This window comes from Nycticebus coucang, chromosome 18, assembly GCF_027406575.1.
Source record: "Nycticebus coucang isolate mNycCou1 chromosome 18, mNycCou1.pri, whole genome shotgun sequence".
Taxonomy (NCBI): domain Eukaryota; kingdom Metazoa; phylum Chordata; class Mammalia; order Primates; family Lorisidae; genus Nycticebus; species Nycticebus coucang.
The window spans coordinates 1,986,369-2,007,032 of NC_069797.1; the positions used below are offsets into that span (position 1 = coordinate 1,986,369).

The 20,664-nt window shown below is 39.7% G+C and overlaps 1 pseudogene; it reads left to right on the forward strand.

Moving 5' to 3' along the window:
• The window catches only part of LOC128570214 (ras and EF-hand domain-containing protein-like), a 37,839-nt pseudogene that overhangs the window by 2,969 nt on the left and 14,206 nt on the right, over positions 1 to 20,664 (forward strand).

Consider the following 20,664-nt stretch of genomic DNA (forward strand, 5'->3'; position numbering starts at 1 on the left):
AGTCTTTTTAAAAAGTCAGAGTAGCTCCTGTACAATTTCCAACAAATTTTCTTGCCAGTATCATCTATACTTTAAACATCCTTAAACATAAGGTTTGTTTAACGGTTGAAAAAAATGTGACTATAATAGCTTAGGTACCAACCAGTTATCCTTCCATCATACTAATAATAATTTAGCTTTAAATGCCAGACATTTAATAATTAGTGGTAGGTATTCAAATATATAATAAATGCTAATTCAGGAAATATACTTGCTATTGAGTGAATAAGTAGAATGCACTTATGCTCTAAAATGTAGTGATTATGGGAGATAAAATGCCCCCTTCATTGGTACTCATATTAATAAATCATTTGGAGATTTTAGAATGGCAAGCAAATTCTTTTGTAGAAGCTGTTAGGGGATTATCTATGTAGGCAGTATTTTAAGTGGGAGTTTATATATATGAAATCACATAATTTATGTTTTTGGAACTCATATTACAAAGAAATACAATTTTTTTGTTGTTAAAAGTGTACCCATATTTAAAATACGTTCAGGATTCAAACCATTGGTTTAGCCATTCACCAGGAATTCATATTTCAGCAACATCAACCTGCAAAACACATAAATCTGAGGTGGAAGGAAGTGAAAGGGGCCTCTCCGTTTTGGAAATATTAATTCCAAAGCACAGCAGAATAGTTTCTTGTTAAAAATTTGCACTCTTCTCAGTGTTACTAGTGTGGTTATGTGGTAGATATTGGGTGCATCTAGAAGAAAAGGGAAAAATCAGTGGAGAAGGCAGCAGCATGTTGGGGGATGCAAGGGAACGCTTGTTAGCTGGGCAGGCCCATTTCCTACAGTTCGTCCCCTCGGTGACCCTGTGCCCATGAGATTCAACTGCTCATTCCTTCCCACCACTGTCCTCTTTATTCTCTTTGAGAGAATTCTGAGCCTGCCTTCGGCCCAGCACAAAACTTTCCCATCTCCATTCCAGGTCACACTGACTCCTCCTTCTCCCGGCCTCCTGCCTTATTCATTCATTACTGCAGTCCAGGCCTCTGGGGCTAGATGCTGTGAAGGTTGAGGGACTGATAGGGTAACAGGGATGGTTAAACCATTTAAAGAAAACTCAGTACGCAGAACTCAGATGAAGTGTGGCCGGGATATGAGGGAGGGATTTCCGGTGGCTGGAACAGTCCAGACTTCTTGTGGAGGCAACTCTCAGGACAGCCTTGACAGATGTGCAGGTTTTGTTTTCTAGATAAGAAATACAAAAGATTTGGATTCTGATAAGAGACTGGTATTAAAACTGTGCTGTGATTAGCAAGAGATAAATCTCTTTCTCAATCTTTTTCAGTCTCAAAAATTGGGAAAAAAATAGTTAAAGGATGGGATGATGTGAAATCAGCCAAATTAATGTGTTTCATCTGGACTTTTTCTCCTTTGTTGAAAAAGTAGGCAATACTTGAAGACTTTGAGTACCTAAGAATGGGAGAGGGTGAAGGAGGTAAAATAGGAAAATAGAGTGGACATAGAGTTGATTCCCCAAAGCAGGACTTGTCTGAGAATAAAATGAGGAGAAAGAACTACTATTCTTTAAGTTATCTAATTTTATTGAAATACTATTCTGTCTTGACAAATTCCTTTATTATATAAGTAGTTCTATTCAAACATTTAAAAACTTTTCTAACATAAATGAAAAGTTTAGGTCTATTAAAGCAAAGAAAATCTTCATATCAAGTTTATGAACAATAAAAATTAAACAGAATACTTAGTACTAGAACATATGTAAGTATTTTCATCAGTTAATTACCTGTATCTGACTCTAATGCCATACACACTGACACTTTCCTGAAGAATATTCTCTCCATATGGTCTTGTTATATTTTACTTTTTCCCTAATATTGCTTGTAGTTTCTCTAGAGTTACATTTTATGGTTATTAATGCAGTCCAGGCCTCTGGGGCTACATGCTTCAAATTCAATTTGAAATTGTTGACAGCAGTTGACTCTTCTAGGTATCAGAGGTATCCACCCTTTTTTCTGCCACACTTTGGATGAACAAGGGTCATCTTACATACACAAACACTAATGAAAGCTGATGAGCTGTGCATACTTTTTGCAATATCCTTCACCACAAATAAGCAAAATAGTCCTCAAATAATCTGGTTGGATACCTTGAAAATATTTTAATATTTTTAATACCCAAGTGCTGAAATATCAGTGTAGACCAAATTCTGATAAGTGGAGGATATTCTCAGTTTTTTTCCTTTTTTGGTAATTGACATGTATAAATACTAACACATAAATATTTGAGTCTATAATTACCTGATTGTCACAAGTTCTGTGTCTTTACCTCCTTCGAAAGTATTTTCCTTGACACATTTCCTAACTTTTACAAGATAAGACTTGTGAAGTATGTTAACAGTCTTCATTTACGATTTAAATATTTTCTCCATACTTATATGCTTTGCAATCGTAGGACTTTTCATTCCATTCTTTTCTGTCTCAGAATATATATTTAATCAATGAAAGAAAAGCCCAACAAAAGATTTTTCCTATGAATTGAGACATTCCGACTAACAATTACGGAATCTCAATTAAATGTGTACATTTGAGCTCTCCTCATTTAATCTGTTTAGTTTCTTAGTGTCTTCATGTTTTCAGTTTTAGTTTTCAACTAATTTCAATCTGCTGAAAGCTTAATAAACTGAAAGTAGCTTTTATAGCTCCTATTGTTGAGTAATATGATTAAAATTTCCTACTGACTTGGGACAAAATGTGATGAAACATAAGACATTTAGGAGTTCTTCAAAGGTTCAAACATTTCCAATACCTGAAGGATGCTAGGTGGCAAAGAAACGAAATGACTATCACAAAAATGCTTAGTTTAGATAGTATAATCATGTGTGTAAATACATTGGAAATTTTGATAGCTACATCTTTTATTTCATGTAAAATAAAAGAGGCAGAATGTCAGTATATTTGGATTAAATTACGTGGATATTTTCCAGGTGCATTTCTAATTCACAGACTTCCTAATTCAGTAAAAGTAGAATTTTTACCACAGTACTCTTTTATTTTTCACTGAATTTATAATAGTATTTATACAAAGGCTGGGCATTTTATATTCGACCAGATGAACTTCCAAAAGCTTTAACTTTGATTTCACTCAGTGGTTGGAAAAAAGCAAACCATGATTGGAATGAACACAACTGATTCTATTTGAAGTCTCCTGTTGCACTCGCTGATAGAAAACTAGCCTCATTCACCTTGGATGAGAGCTTTCTCTGCTAATGGAGATGACTTCACCCGCTATTGTTTTCCTGTTTGCATTTATACAATAAAGTTTTGAAATCAAAACTATGCAAAATTAGTTTAGAATAGTTTCTTGATCCTTGGTAAGTTATGCTTCACAGGTGATATAGAAATGTACCTTCCATAGACACTTCAGTAAAATCATAGGCTGTGAATACAGTTTTCTTAAAATATGTAGATTCTGTTACTTCTTCAGGAGATTTATATCTTCTGGTTTTCAGGGGCTTGATAATTTCCATGATGGATGATAAATGTTGACAAGTTTTATTTTTTTTTAAATAAACATTTTTAATGAATGGTTTTAAATTTAAAGAAAATTTGGGAAGAAAGCAAAGAGTTCCAATGTAACCTATGCCCACTTCCTCCTAGTATTAACATCTTGCTTTGGGGCAGTACATTTGTGAAAATTTAATGACAGAAGTCCTTATTTTATTCATATGTCCTCAACTTTTCCTTCATGCCCCCCCCCCTTTTTGTTCCAGCATATCATTCAGGACATTATATTATATTCAGTTGTCATATTTCCTTAGTCTTCTCTTGGTTATGATAGTCAAACATTTTGAATAGTTACACATTTATCAGTTTTCTCAAGGAAAGCAAATTGAGTACTCAGCTTTTTATTAAGCATGCATCTTTTTTGCATGTTTTTTGAGGCCATTGCCATCAAAAGGGTTTATTGCAAAATATAAAAGCATTGCCATTCAGTGAAATAATTATACGTTTTAACTATACCAAAAAAAAAAAGAAGGTTAAATAAGATCGTAGCATGAGCTTATTTCTGTATGACAGTACTGTCTAACTTCTGTTTTCTATACCAATTTAACATGCACTGAGCTTGTGAATCCCCATGATTTGGGCCACACAGCCACCTGGCAGCATCACACATTTTGCAGAGCCAGTCCACAACTGGCTGGTTCTCCAGGTGGTCAGCAGAAGCTGCTGCCTTTGATCTTTCTCCAGCCCCATTTGAGCTCTAAAGGAGTTATCTGTCTTCAGCTTCTCTTGTCCAGCCTTAATTTGTTTTATCCGTGAGTACTCTGTTACCTGGTCCTGAAAGGAATGTCATAGTTACACTGTGCCTGGAAAGGGTCAGGAAAGGAGAGGTGGGTTTAGTATCACAGATCATCTCCTGATTTAGCTAGGTATCAACGAGAAGTCTTTTCATTGCAAGGATGTCTCTCGCTACTAGGTGAAAGTGGCGATTCACAAAACTCACCCTGGCTTGTTTTAATACACCTGTTAATAACTTAGTACATAGTTTAATAACATTTAATAGCAATGCAGTTTTTGATTAAAATGGAAATTCTGGATAAATTTTAAAAAGGACAGTTTGCTCCTAGACAATCCTGGAAAGGTAACAGATGTTGTTGAGGAAGGCAATCTTATATTGAAACTGATTCCATTGTTTATTTTCTCCCCAACCCCTGTCTTTCTTGCCAGAATAGAATTTTTCAGTGAAAAATAACTATAGTGTACTCACTTGCACTAAATATTACTAGATTATGCCTACATTTAGCTTGACTCAAGGGAAGTTGGCAGAAAAATACTAGAAGAGTAAACGTGCATTGCAGGGTAAGTGTTCTTACATAAAGAGGTGTACATTCCTACATTATAGATACACACATATAGCATATTAATAACGTGATATTGACAGCATAAACTTATGTATATAAAAAAGTTGATCTGAACCTAGGGCCAGGATGTGAAGAAAAGCCTGTTTCCCTAGGTATGGAGCAGTGAGGTCTGCATTGCCGTGCACAGGGCCTTTTTGAGTAGACTGTTAAGGGGGTCAGCAAAGCACAATCCATCTGGCTCTCTATTTGTGCAGATAAAATTTTATTGGAAACACCCAGGCTCCTTTGTTTAGGTATTGTCTAGGGATGGTTTCACTCTACAGGGATGGAGATGAGTAGTTGTAACAGTGAGGATTTGGCCCACAAAGCCTAAGTTGTCCTCTACCTATCGCTTTACAGAAAAGATTTACCCATCCACCCAGCCTAAAACCTTCTCAGGCTGACCTTGGGCATGACCTAATTCTCTTTTTTTTCTGTTTCCGCAGAACTTTGTTCCCATAAGACCTTTCTGTCCATGGGCTTTGATACCGTATGACCTTCTTCCAGTTAACACTTTTCCCAAAACACCACATGGACGCAGGCAGGACACAGCCACAGTCTTTAACTCAGTTCTGGAGTCAGGAATAATAACAGATGGTAGCAATGGCTGACACTTAATAGTTACCCCCAATGTACCTTATGCTGTGCCCAATGTGCTTTATTAGGTATGTGTCTTCACAACAACTCTATGTGGCGGGTTTCATTATTATACTCACTTTGTGGTAGAAACTGATGCTCAAGAGGTTAGATAGTTTTCGCTGGGTCATAAAGCTTAGATGTGGTGCAGGAAGCATTTAAAATTTACCCAGACCATTCCACTTACCCTGCGTACTATTTATTCATTCATAACTTTAGAAGTCCTCAGTTGTTTTGAGGCTGTACCTTCTCTAAACTTTCAGCACAATACCTCTTGCTGTTTCTATCTTCCTGCCTCCGTTGGTGAGCCTCCCAGTAACCAAATGTCAGTGATTTTAAATGGGAAGCAATTTGCATTCTGAATTGTTTCTAGACATTGAATTGAATGGATTTAGTTAACTCTATCATCTTTCAGAAAACTTCCATTTTAAAACCTTTTAAATGTTATCCAAATAAATACTTACATAAGTAAAATATTTTTCAGTGTAATAGGATTCCAGAAGGAATTTTATCTGCAGGAAAGATGTTTGGGGAAGAGGCCCTGGATGAGATGTTGGTGGTTGAATGCCTGGGCCAGATCCCCCTCTGATCAAATAGCAGCAAAATGGAGGTCAGACAACCTGGACCATGTTGTCTCTCCAAGCCAGCTGTCTGCAGGGGCCAACTTGAAGAGACCATTGATGATTTTTCTTTAGAACAGAGGGCCAGATAGCCATCCTATAGCTGAGTTAGTGAAGGGAGAGACCTATCTTGAGAATACAGATTGGAACCACTGCCAATCAAAGGCAGCTCTCTTGGTGGGCAGAGGCCATCCTGTCTAGAAAGTAAAACTTGACCTTTAGAAAGAGAACTAATGTTGCCCTGTTCTAGCAACTTAGGTGAATTTGGCCCATGGAATTTTTTTTTCGGAGTTAATTTGGGTTTATTCTGGAAGTATGCATACTATTTAATGAAAGTATATTTTAAAGAGATCAATTTTTGCTTGTGTGAGAGGAAAGGTTTAAGCTTTTATACTTAACTAAATGATAGTGTGAGGTTGGCACCTGTGGCTAAAAGAGTAGGGTGCCGGCGGCATGTATGAGAGGTGGCGGGTTCAAACCCGGCTCTGGCCAAAAAAAAAAAAAAACTAAATAATAGTGTGGTTCATTCAGGGCATCTAAAATGGTCAACTGATACTACATTAATAAGAAAATACTCCTTATTCATACCCCCAAAGAGGAATAAGTATTCCATCAGATTTTAACTGTTCATAATTTTACCAGTTCTATAGTCAAGAAGAAACTAGTGACAACTGAAGTTTCATATTTGCAGATTAAATGATAATGGCCTTAGTTTTATCTTTATCTCTGAATATTTATTTCAGAATCCTTTCTTTAATTCTGCACTCCAGCCAAAACTGTGTGAAGATGCAAACTCAGTTATGCCATCTCTTGCTTTAGATCTTTCCTTGGCTTCCCACCCTGCAGATTACCCTCCCCTGCCCTGTGTCTTTACTGTGCTTTCAGGCCCGGTACATTCATCTGGCTCCTGCCGAGGTCTCTAACCCCATCTGGAGAATGGGAGGCTCCTCTGCTGTCCCCAACTCCCTCTTCCTGAGGCTTTGCACACCTGTGGTTATTGATGCCTGGAGCAGGACACTCCAGCCCCCTGTCTGCTTTGTGCCTAGTTAATGTCTACACCTGTCTTAGGTAATTCCCCTCAGAGGGTCAGGCTTCCCTAACTATGCTGTCAGAGTATCTCTTAGGTAATCTTTCCAGAACATTCCAACCAAGTGTGAGCTTCCTTCTAGTCAGGCAGGTAGGAACTCAGCCTGCTCTTTAGCATTTTATTTCCAGGATCACCTATAGTGCATGTGTATTTCAATTTCTAATGCTCAGTTATTAAGATCTTAGCATCAATTTTCTTGAGGCATTTGTTACTATAAAATGAAGATATTGACATTCAATACTATTTGCTTTTGCCCACAAAAACTGCCTCTGTATGACACATAGTTTGAATAAATAGATAAATAGTTAGCTCTCAAGCAGCAAGTCCTGGGAGCTAAGGGTGATTTTCCTAATAAACCTGCTGGATTTTCATGTTCTATAGAAGGGAGTAGAGTTGTCTGCACTTGACTGTTTCCCAGGGGTGTCTGGAGATCATAGGTATCTAGCCATTATAAATACCAGCCTTAATTGCATTACTGATACACAAACATAAATATATGTATGATATTTTAAGTAAAATGTTACATCTTATGAAAATGTGTGACCCTTTAAAATTTTTATACATCTTAAGTACACCTATCTTTTCTTCAAGTACATATAATTTCCATCTCAGAGCGGCGCCTGTGCCTTAGTCGGTAGGGTGCCGGCCCCATATACCGACGGTAGCAGGTTCAAACCTGGCCCCAGCCAAACTGCAACCAAAAAATAGCCGGGCGTTGTGGCGGGCGCCTGTAGTCCCAGCTACTTGGGAGGCTGAGGCAAGAGAATCGCTTAAGCCCAGGAGTTGGAGGTTGCTGTGAGCTGTATGAGGCCACAACACTCTACCGAGGGCCATAAAGTGAGACTCTGTCTCTACAAAAAAAAAAAAATTCCATCTCAGCATCAGTGGGAATATTTGCTATTTAAGATGCCTAATTCCTAGGGATTATTTTAATTTTTTTTGTGTGTGTGTGTGTGTGGTTTTTGGCCGGGGCTGGGTTTGAGCCCACCACCTCCGGCATACGGGACCAGCGCCCTACTCCTTGAGCCACAGGCACTGCCCTTTCTTTTTTTTTTTTATTTTAATATTTTAAAAAGTTGTGAATTTTTCATCAGTAATTACTGTTGTCACTCACACAATTCATCATATAATTTATTGAGCAAGAAGATAAGTAGGCTTAGGTTTTGAGCATCTAAAATTGGTTAATTCAAGGTACATTTTTCTCTAATTGAATTTCCATTTTGATATTTTGAGACAAAAATTATTTTTAGTGTTGGTGGCTCTCTCAGCACATGGAGAGACTGTTTTTGTCTTGACTGATGAATGCTTGTGACTTGACCCTTAATCTTTAACTAGTATTGGTCAAGTACACCTGTAAACAGGTCTACATGGTGTTTGAGTCCAAGTGTATTTGCCTTAGGTGAGGCTCTGGGTCTTAATGAATTTAAAGTGCTTCCAAGCCCCTCTGAGCACTCACATGTGCCAAAATGGGTCAGGCCCAGAAGAAAACAGAGTTCTGTGGGTGGCCATTGTATAGTTTCTGCCTCTTTAACCTTTGATGTCAGGAGCAGGGTACCAGGAGAGGCCAGTGACTACTACACCCTTGGAGGGGAGTAAAAGGTTACCAGCACCAACTCTGCTAAGTAGAAGGATCCCCAAGTGTTCTACTGCCTGTGTAGTCACAGCATTTCAGGTGTAAACAGAGGGACCAGGTATTATCTCTTGTTATGTTGAAGTGGGTTTCTTGTTTGTTTTTGTTTTGTTTTCGCTTTTTCCATCAGATGTGAGAATGGCCAAGTACATTATGTTACAGTCTCTCAGAATAATCCAGGTGGTTCTCTAGTTTCACAAATATAGGCAGACAGGGCAGGAGGTGGAAGGTGGGGAGGTGCTCCACTGCAGATAATAGTGGCTTAGTTAAACTAAGTATGGTAAGGTTATCTCATTTTAACCTTAGTCATGCTTTCTTTCAAGTAGTCTTTTATAATGAGGACAATCCTTGTAGCAATAAGAGAGAGAGAGAGAGAGAGAGAGAGAGAGAGAGAGAAAATGAGAAAGAAAGGGGAAACAGGAAAGAATTAAGAGCTGAAGATCTCACACAGGATGAAAAGATTTTAGGGGCCAAGCATGGATTTGGCAAACACACACCATTTCTGTACCTGTTCCCTTCACCAGAACTAGTCATGTGCCTCTAACATACCAGCCAGCCCAGCGGTTCTGGGAAATCAAATCTCCCTGTGTGCCTTGTGATGAAAAGGATAGTGGAGTTATCTATGCAGCTCTGGCTCAGCCTTTAACCATGTAACATATTTTCTGTCAGTGGCAGATATTAATCTACTTGTATTGTTCACTGTAAACTATTCCTGAAATTCTCTGTGATGAATTCCGGAACCAGCATGTGACCCAAGAGAATTTATGCATCGTTATCTTTCTTCCCATTTTAGAAAGTTGAGGGCATCTACTGAGACATCCACGTGTGAACATTTTATTTTCTGCAGTTAGCCAGTGATCAAGGACCCCAGGTAACACTATCTTAATGATCATCCCTGGCAGTCAGATTTCTGTTAAAGAACAGGTTTGTGTGCTTTGATTTCAGTAAATGGCAAAGGCAGAGAAGTTAATGATTCATTGAAATTACAGGGGACAACCTAAGAGTAGATTTTTCCCCCTACTGCTCTCTAATAATTATTTCTCACTGTTGCAACCAGTGTTTGTACTCAACTCCAATGGGAGGGGTTGAGTGCAATTTTCTTTTCTTATTTTTTTTTAGAGACAGAGTCTCACTTTGTCGCCTTCGGTAGAAGGCCTTGGTGTCACAGCTCACAGCAACCTCCAGCTCTTAGGCTTAGGTGATTCTCTTGCCTCAGCCTCCCAAATTGTGCAATTGTCTGTGTCTTACATCACTGAAAAAGTGACTTACTCCTGCAGGTTAATTAATATTTCACTTGAATGATTATTTTGAATCATAATTGGCCTCCTCACAGATCAAGCAGTGTATTGATAAGAGCAAACCTGGGCAAGTTTTGCCACATGGACATTCCTTGGGGTCATAATATGGTTTTAGAGATAATGTGTACCTAATGTTTTAGAGTGTTTCATAGGTCTGGGGAATGATTTTGAGCCCCATTTATTCTACCAGCATTCAGATGTTTAACACCTTTGGGAAGCAGTCTGATGCTACCGTCGTTCACGAGGTCTGTAGCGTGAGACTGTGAATCCCAGTTCTGCATGAACTACAGTGTGACCTTGGGCACTATACAATACTTGTTGGCTACGGCAGCCTAGGTATTCATGGTGACAAATATCACAGACTTGGTGGCTTAAACGACAGACTGATTTCCTCACAATTCTGGAGGCTAGAAGTCTGAGGTCAAGGTGTGGGCAGTGTTGGTTTCTTCTGAGGCGTTGATGGGCGTAACAGGACTAGCTCCATTTTGCTTCTGACCCTCTGAAATGATATCCTTTAGGTTTAAGTTTTTTGCATAGCTCTGCATGTAGGCTAGGAGAAAGGTGACAGCCAAGACTGTTCCAAAATTAACTCCTACGAGATTAAAAATGGTCCACGCACAAGGAGCACTGTCACTATAAAGACTCATAGAACATCCAGTTCACCCTCCAGAGTTAACTGATCAAGAGCAAAGAAGTTTTACAACCTGCTCAGCCCCTCACTGATGCCCAGCTGACAACTCCTTCCCCTTCCCTTCTCATAAAAAGAGCCCCAAGTACATATGAACTTAAGATAGTTATGGGGGACGTTAGTTTGCCATCTGCTCCTGTTTGCTGGCTGAGGAAAAGTTGCTTTCCTTTCCCCAACGCCTTGTCTCTTGACTTACTGGCTGTCCTGCAGCAAGTGTTACAATCTTGAACTTGGTTCCAAAGTTGTAGATGGCTGTCTCTATCTGTGTCTGGCTCCAGATATCCTCTTTTTATAAAGTCACCAGAACATTGGATTAGAACCCACCCTAAAGACTTCATTTTAACTCAGTTACCTCTTCAATGATGCTATCTTCAAGCATAGCCACATTTTGAAATACTAGGGGTTTAAGATTCCAATATGTGAATGGGGAATGAGCCCATAGCTAGGTCTTAGTCCTGCCTGATCTGCAAAATGGGTTTATAGCATTGTTGTGAGCATTCACATGTGATGCATACAAATTGCTTAGCACAGTACGTGGACTGTACTGATTACCCTAAAGAGAACATTTTTATTACAAAAATAGGTAAATCATGTATCTTTGTCATCTGTTGCAGTTGATAGCTGTATGCATGCCTTTTAAGTACTAAGGTCTGGGATTATCATATTCTTTCTCATGCTCTTGTAGCTTGTTTTTTTTTTTTTTTGTTTGTTTGTTTGTTTGTTTGAAATAGTCTTACTCTGTTGCCCTGTGTAGAGGGCCATGGCATCATAGCTTACATCAACCTCAATCTGTTGGGCTCAAGTAACCCTTTTGTCTCAGCCTCCCAAGTAGCTAGGTTCCTGCCATGGTACCCTACTGCTTTTAGAGACTTAGAAATGAGTTCTCACTCTTGTTCAGGCTAGTCTGGAACTCTTAAGCTCAAGCAATCCACCTGCCTTGGCCTCTGTGATTATGGGCATGAGCCACTATGCCCAGCACTCCTGCAGCTTCTTAACAGGCTGTCTTTGACAGAGTACCAGGACAAACGCCCAGGGAATGTTGATTGAGTGGATGGGTGTGAATTTTGTGCCCAGGATTTAAGAGGTCTTCAGTGGCTGCAACTTTAGAATCACTAGCCAGTGTAGATGGCTGTGCAATACTCTAAAACAGACATCCTGAAACTTTTTAAACAGGGGGCCAATTCACTGTCTCTCAGACCGTTGGACTATAGTTAAAAAAAAAAAACAAAAAACTATGAACAAACTCCTATGCACACTGCACATATTTTATTTTGAAGTAAAAAAACAAAATGGAAAGAAATACAATCACACCGCCTCATGTGGCCCACGGGTCACTGTTTGAGGACCCCTGCTCTAAAAAGTCCCCCTCCTGTAGAGCCTGCCTAGCGGTTTTAACAGCACTGGACAAACACCAAAGAAGAGTAGTCTCCATACCAGGGGCCAGAGACAGACGACTTTTTGCATTCTTGGAGAAGTAACTACAAAATCATCAGAGGCAGATCATCAAATCTAAGAATTATCCAAACACTAAAAGTAATTTTTTAATAAGGCTGCATGTGCTGCTACTATTACAACTCAGTCACAGCTTATGTTAAATACTAGCAAGCATGCCTTTCCACTAGGATCAGAAGAAGGAAGGTTGGATTGCATGACCTCTGAGGAGGCCAGTATGCAGCCCTTCTGATGAAGAGAAGCTTTGCTATGGGGAGGAATAGTGTGGTTATTCAGTCCACACAGGATGATAGCACCCCTCAGTAGCAGTTAGTTACAGACTTCATTAAACATCAAGGTGCATTATTGGACAACTGCAAGGTTTCACTCAGTGCATTAGCCATTAACCTTTGAGTCAAGGACATGGCTAAGCCTCACCAACTGGCTCCGTTCCTTTGTCAGTTCAGCATCTGAATCTGGTGACTTTTTCTTTTGAAATGCCTCTGAAAACTTTTGTCTTTTTTTTTTTTTGTAGAGACAGAGTCTCACTTTATGGCCCTCGGTAGAGTGCTGTGGCCTCACACAGCTCACAGCAACCTCCAACTCCTGGGCTTAAGCAATTCTCTTGCCTCAGCCTCCCGAGTAGCTGGAACTACAGGCGTCCGCCACAACGCCCGGCTATTTTTTGGTTGCAGTTTGGCTGGGGCTGGGTTTGAACGTGCCACCCTCGGTATATGGGGCCGGCGCCTTACCGACTGAGCCACAGGCACCGCCCAAAACTTTTGTCTTTTAATAAAAAGTATTAAATGATAGGTAAGAGGCTGTCACATGTAAATACTGAGCTACAATATGAAAAATATTTTTTCTTTGTTCCAGGTTCCTGGCGTGCAGCTCCTAAAACCAGTGGTATCTCCAGAATGACAAGAATGTCCTTTAATGAGATGGCTGGTGGCCCCTAGGTAGCTTCAGGGTGGGAGTTGGTTGCCAGAAGGGCTCAAACCTGATTTAGATGGTTGAAATGTTCAGCCCCACCTCTGACCTGGGGAGGGTAGGGGAGCCAAAGACGGAGTTACTCACCAGTAGCCAGTGATTAAGTCTATCATGTCTACTCAGTAGAACCTCCATAGAACCCCTAAACAATGGCATTAGGAGAGTTTCTGGGTTGAAGAACACACTGAGGGGCTGGCATGGGTGGAGTTCCCAGAGACACTCACCACACCTGCCCCATACCTTGTCCTAAGCATTTCTTCCATTTGGCAGTTCCCGAGTTGTGTCCTTTATAATATACTGGTAATCCAAAGTGTTTTCCTGAGTTCTGTGAGCTGTTTTAGCAAATCATGGAACCTGTGGAGCATGTCATGAGAGCCCGTGATTTATAGCCAGTTGGTCAGAAGTACAGGTGGCAACTTAGAACTCATGATGGGGGTCTGAAGTGAGGGGCAGGCTTATGGGACTGAATGCTTAGCCTGTGGGGGTCCGTGCTAAATCTGGGTAGTTAACTGTCAGAACTGAACTGAATTGTCAGATTCACAGAGGTGTCCAGAAAGGTGGAGAATTGGTTGGTAGGAGGAAAAAATCCACACGTTTGGTATCTGGAGTATTGTGAATAACAGCAGTGCAAATACACATATAAATGTGAATTTATATGAAGTCATTTTAACTGACTATAAATAATAGGTGTATATCCACTCTTATGACCATAAAAGTGAAAATATTTTATTAGGGATTAGCCAAACATGAAATGAAGTGACTGGTTTAATGTATTTAGCTTTTCTGTAAATTTATTTACCTTTCTTTTTAAAAAACAAAACAGAAGTGGCAAAAAATTACTTCCCTTCAAGGCTCTTCTGGTTCATTTCCTCTTCCCTCAAAGGCCTCCATTTCCTAATGTGGAGAAAAAAGCAACAGTATTTCTGACTGTCGTCTTTCCTTCCTTCTGGATCATTTTATTAATCACTGGTTTTTCTTTCTTTTTTCTTAATGTTTCTCTTTCTTACAAGTATTCTACTCTGTTTCCTTTTTGTTTTTTAATTGTTTTGGTTAATTTACCTGTTTTTTTGTTGTTGTTGTTTGTTTGTTTGTTTTCGCAGAAAAGAACAAGTTAGTACCTTTTATCAAAACATCAACCTCGTGGAGCCAGGTCTACTTCAGCCATATGAACATGTTATAAAGAATTTTATTCGTGAGATTAAACTTCAAAGCACAGAAATGGAAAACCTGGCCATTGCAGTGAAGAGGTATTGGAGTCTTTCCTTTCTCAGTGGCATAGAGAGCGTGTCCTTTAACCTGCTCCCCGACAGGGGTGGTAGATGGAGTAAACTGCATGATCACATTATGATGTAGGTGGTCCTCCTGAGTTAAATCAGCACAGAGAAATTTGAATCATACAGAAATTTATAGGGTCAGTCAGCAATCAGTTGGTCATTATATAAACTCTTCACAAATAATGTTCAATAAAACAATTCATAGATTTAGCTTATATCTGGCTACAGATCGGAAACTTGAGAAAGGCAAACAGGACCCCATTTAAAGCCTGGATTTGTAACTCACAAATTTGAGACCCTGGGGGCTGGTTAATTAATTTTCCTGAGTCCATTCCAATATCTGGAAAATGAGGATGAAAATATTCTCATCGTCAGGGTATTGAGATTTAGTAGATGACATCATGGATGAGCCCCTCATGCTGTGGCTGCCACAGCGATGCTGCTGTCCCTATCTCTAGCCCTCGTTACCAGCCCTTTCCTGTGAACTGAAAGCTAAAAACCTGTTAAACCCTTACTATGTAACAGTCCACATAAGCCACAGGTGGCTCACATGGGATATCTTACTCATTTTAACAGCCATCTCGTTGCAAAAGAATTTATATGTGTTGCCATCAAACGTGCCTGTAACCTGGGAGCAGAGGCCACACCATGTAGCTTAGGTGTTTAGTAGGCTGTGCCATCTGGGTTTGTGTTGGTAAAGTCCGTGATCTTTGCACAATGACAAAATATCCTGACCACTCATTTCTTAGAACATATCCCCATTATTCAGAAGTGCATGACCATATCTAGTTTTAAAATCATTTTACGCCCAAACGGTCAAATTGCCAATCTCATTTGATTATGCAGAGGGAAGGGGGAATATTATTATGTTTCTCCTCATCTGTAAAATAGAGAGCTTAACATCGATGAGTTTGACATTTTCTCTTTGTGTTGTAAGTCTACGAACCTAATGAAAGGAGCCATTCTTTTGAATTGCAGAGCCCAGGACAAGTAGTGGAGTGAGTTGGAAGAGGAAATGGATCAGAGGATTCAGGCTGCGGAGCATAAGACACGGAAAGACGTATGTTTCTGGGGTTGGCCGTTCCTTTAACAGATCTTTATGAGGCACTTTTTATGTACTGGGCCCTGGACACACCTCTGGGTGTCAGGATGTGAGTAGCACAAGCCCAGGCTCCCACAGAGGCTCCTACCAAGGGAATTTTTACTGGTGACATTTTTAGGGGTGGGGTAAGGATCAGAGGAGATAATAATCAAATGTATAAATAACGCAGATAAATTCAGATAGTGACAATTACAGTAAAGAGACAATGTGGGTGACAATCAGTGACTGGGAGAGGAGGCTGCTGGGTCGGGCATGAGAGGCCTTGATGAAGAAGGGTTGTGAGAGCTGAAGTTGAAGAGGGCAGAGCTAGCCTTCAGCAGAGAAGGTGGCTTAACTTACACCTGTCTGTCTCACTGCCGTCTCTGCTGACCGCTTTAAATGTACATTACACTGAAATTAAAATTCTGTCTTCTAACTTCATTGTTTATAATAGAATATAGTTATCCATCATTACAGAACAGATGGTTCATTTCAGGATTCCCCCCACTCTTGCTGTACCAAAATCTGCATGTTCCAGTTCATATGTAAATGGCACGGTATTTGCCCCTAACCTATCACATCCTCCAGTATACTGTAATTCATCTCCAGATTACTTATAATACCTAACAAAATATAAATTCTATGTACATTGCTGTTAATCTTTTATATTTGCATCATTTTTTATTTTAGTATTTTCAATCCATGGTTGTTTGAATTCACAGATGTGCATCTCAGATATACGGAGGGTTGATCCTACACCTTAACTCAGCATTATAGGAACCTGTCTGGGCTGAGAGTTGCACGCTACTTTCAGTGATTTTCATTGAAGACATAATTATTTTTTTCCTTAAAAAATATTTTTGGGTGGTTAATGCTCACTGAAAACAGAAAATAGATATATTTCTTTGAGTCGCTAATATTAGGTTAAGAATTCCTTTTTTATGCATTCCTCTGCCCTGTTAACACTGAAGAGCAGTGAGATAGTAGGCACGTGGCCTGAGCAGTGGCATCCAGGAACCTCGGTTTGTACCCTGGCCCTGCCCTTACCTGGACAAGGTGGCTCTGACAAATAGCCCAACTCCTGAGCCTTGTTGTTTCATCTTTAAAAATGGAGTAATGCCGCCTACCTGCTTTAACAAGGATTCCCGCCGTGACTGGATACAGTGTCTATGATGTGGTGGCTGCACCGTGACTAACTGTGCTTTCCTCTTTGTGGCTCCGTGTACCTTTGGTTCCTCTGAGATTCTTCATCTTATATGGCTTTACCCTCTATATGACCTTGGGTCTCTGTGTTGTCCTCTGTGTTTACAAGTTCAGTAAGCATTTAGATGTCATAATCAGCTCAGTAAATGGTTCAGGGTTCATAGTGCAGCTTTACTACAATGGGTATCCCGTTCTTCTAGTACTTTCCTCTAAAAACAGTAAAATTTATTTTTTTTCTGCCTTGTTTCTCTTTATCCACTGTTTTTAATCCATTCATTCATCATATACTTAATCAAATACCTGTGTTATTCTGGTAACCAGTCTCGTTGCTTATAAATACCTCCCAAGTTTGTTGCTGGTAATGGGGATATAATCTTGGCTCCTACTATAAATTCATGTCTTGTTAGTTATAGCGTCTGCCTTGGGTTCTTGGGCTTTGGCCCTAGGCTGGCAAACATGTGGCATCTGTGGCAACATTTTTCTATTCCACAGCAAGGGATATGCAGCCAGTCATTCACCACATTGATGTGGCCTCTGAGCCCTCAGCAGGTCAGCCCATGACCTCACTAGGCTGGGCAGCTGTGGCCCTGGTAGGAAGCCTCTTTGCCTGCCTGTCCTGCGTCTTTCTTACACCCTTCTGAACATGGTCTCTCTGGACTAACATGCTCAGGCTGCTGGAAGATTTTCCCTAGTTTCCCTCCTGTCTACATGACTCCCCTGGGCTCCCCACGGTTCTTCACCTCTGAGTCTTGCCGGCTGCATCACTGCCTGCCCGCTGCCCGTGACTCTGCTTTTGCTCCCGCTGTTTTCTTTGCCTTGGTGATTGTCTCCCCATTCCTTTCCACTGTCCTAAAATCTGAAAAGCTCAGAGAAAGTCTTGGCTTCTTGGTGCCCTCCCCTGGTCCTCTAGCCATATTCATCTCTTTCTCATATTGTATTGTTTCAGTTAGATTTTTAAAAAATTGTAACAACTTTACAAAAATATAATTGTCATGCAATAAAAAATACGGAATATGGTGATTTTAGACTCATATTACACACTGTGAAACCATCCCCACAAGCGTGATCAGGGACATAACCATCCACTGTAGAAGTTTCCTCGTGCCCCTTTGAAGGCATAACAAGACTTTCTTCCTCCCGTTTTTTGCCCCTCTTTGCTAGACAACTGCTGTTGTATTTTCTGTCAATGTAGATTAGTTTCAAGTTTGTAGAATTGTATAGAAATGGAATTAGGCACTATGTACTATTTCTGGTCTGGCTTCTTCCACTCAGCGTGATTATTTTGAGACTTATCTAGGTATCGATAGTTCATCTTTTTTTCTTACCACTGAGTAGTATTCCATTGTGTAGGTGAGACACTGTTTGTTTATTCATTCATCTATTGAAGGACATTTGAGTTATTTCCAGTTCTGGGCTATTGCAATTAAGGGGCTATGAGTATTTATGTACAGGTCTTCATGTAGGCATACACTTTCATTTCTTGTGAGTAAATTTCCAGAGTGGAATGGCGTGGTCAACTGTAGTATATGTTTATTTTTCTAAGACATTGCCAAGTTGACTTCTGGACTGGCTATGGCACTGTACCTTTCCATCAGCAGTGTATGAGAATTCCAATCTTTGAGCATTCTAATAGCTATGTAGAAGAATCTCTTTGGGATTTTCAGTTGCATTTCTTTAATGACTAACAGTGTCGATCTGTGTTTATTTGCCATGTATATATCTTCTTTGCTGAGAAGTATCTTGTTAAAAGATATTTTGTTAAAAGACATTTTTTTCATTTTCAAAGTTAAGTTGTTTTTGATTTCTGAGCCTTGCCGAGTTCTTTCTCTATTCTTTATAAGTCCTTCATCAAATACCTGATCTATAAATATTTCCACCCAGACTATTACTAGTCTTTTCATTCTCCTAACAGTGTCTCTTGAAGAGTAGAAAAATTTAATTTTGATGAAGTTGAAATATTTTGTAGATTCCATTATATTTTCTAGGTTGATGATTATATAGGAATAAAATCCGATTTACTGGTCCCTGTGACATGCATGATGTTTTTCTTTTTCTTGACTTACTGCACTGGCAAGTAGATTAGCGGTAGTGGAGAGGTCGTCCTGGTCTACATTCAGAGAGGATGCTGTAACGTCTGTCGCTCACATATCTGCCCTTTGTTAAGTTGAGGAGGTTCCCTTTTGTTCTTAGTTCGTTGATGTTATTGCTTCTGTTGTTATTTTAATCAGGAATGGATTTTGGATTTTGTCAAATGTCTTTCCTGACTCTATGGAAGGGATCTTTTCTTTTTTCTTTTTTGGATTATTAATATGGTGAATTACATTGATTTTTGAATGTTAGAATGAACTCATACTTTTGAGATAACCCCCAATTGGTTATGATGTATTATCCTTTTCATAGATTATCATTTTGAATTAATTTCTCATTTTGGCATCAGCACTCATAAGAGTTGTTGGTTTGTAATTTTCTTTTAATGTCTTTGATTTTGGTACCAGGCTAGTGCTGGTCTTATAGAATGAGTTGGGCTGCATCCTTCCATTTCATTTTGCTGGAAGTTTGTGAAGATTTGATCTGAACCACCACCATTTCTCACCTAGGTTACTGATGTCCCAGCTTCTACCCTGTTGAAGTTTGGGAATGAAATAAGCGATAAATTTCTTTAGTTAGCTTTGCATGAAAGTTGTTAAATTTGGTTTTGTAGCTGTTGATCCCATGTCCCTTCTGATGTCAAGAAGCATCATTAATCCTCATTGTGAGGCCTGGTTTCTTCATCCACCTGTGAAGTGGGCCGTACTTGTGGCCTGCCCAAGGCATAAGTGTATGCCTATATGAAGACCTATACATAAATACTCATAGCCCCTTAATTTGCAATTGCCTCAAACAGGAAATAACTCAAATGTCCTTCAATAGATAAATGATAATTAAATAATGACCTGTTAATCTGGATTAAGTCAAGGTAGTCACTTAATAAAAAAGAAAGAAAGAAAACACAGGCTGGGTGCAGTGGCTTCCGCCTATAATCCTAGCACTTTGGGAGGCTGGAAGGTTGCTTGAAGCTGAGAGTTTGAGAGCAGAATGACACACTGTCTTTACAAGGAATAGAAACATTTTAACTGGGTGTGGTGTTGCTTGCCTGTAATCCCAGCTACTTGGGAGGCTGAGACAAGAGGAAAACTTGAGCTCAGGATTTTCAGGTTGCAGTGAGCTGTGATGATGTCACTGCACTCTAGCCTGGGTGACAGGAAGACCCTATCTCTAAGAAAAAAACAAGTAACCTTTAAGGACAATGTTGCTTTTATACTAAGAATTACAGATGGATTACTTAATTTATATGGATCATTTAATTTTCATGGAATATTTAATTTACCTTAATTTATGTGGATTCTTTAATTTGCTTGGATTTTTAAATTTAATCTTCACAATAATCTAACAAGAAAGTGGAGGCACAAAGGAATTAAGTAGCTTTCCCAGATGCCACAGTCAATAAGTAGGCAGTGAGACCCTTTCACCCGGGCAGGTATGTAGAGGTGGGAACATGACATCTCTGCAGAGAGGCCCTACCATGCCCCCAACTGGCTTCTCAGCACATCTGCCTGTATTTTGTTTTTCTTCATATCATTTCCTGAAACTGTCTTTGTTCCCTGACTCCCCACAAGAATACCTGAGAGCATTGGTTTGCGTCGTCCCCTGCTCTGTCCCCACGTCCCCGGTGCCTGTGCCTGGAACTGTTCTTAGTATAGATGGGGCATCAGCGAATATTTGTACACTGAATTTCACTGGCTACCAATATAAAATCATTTGAATACTGAACATAGGA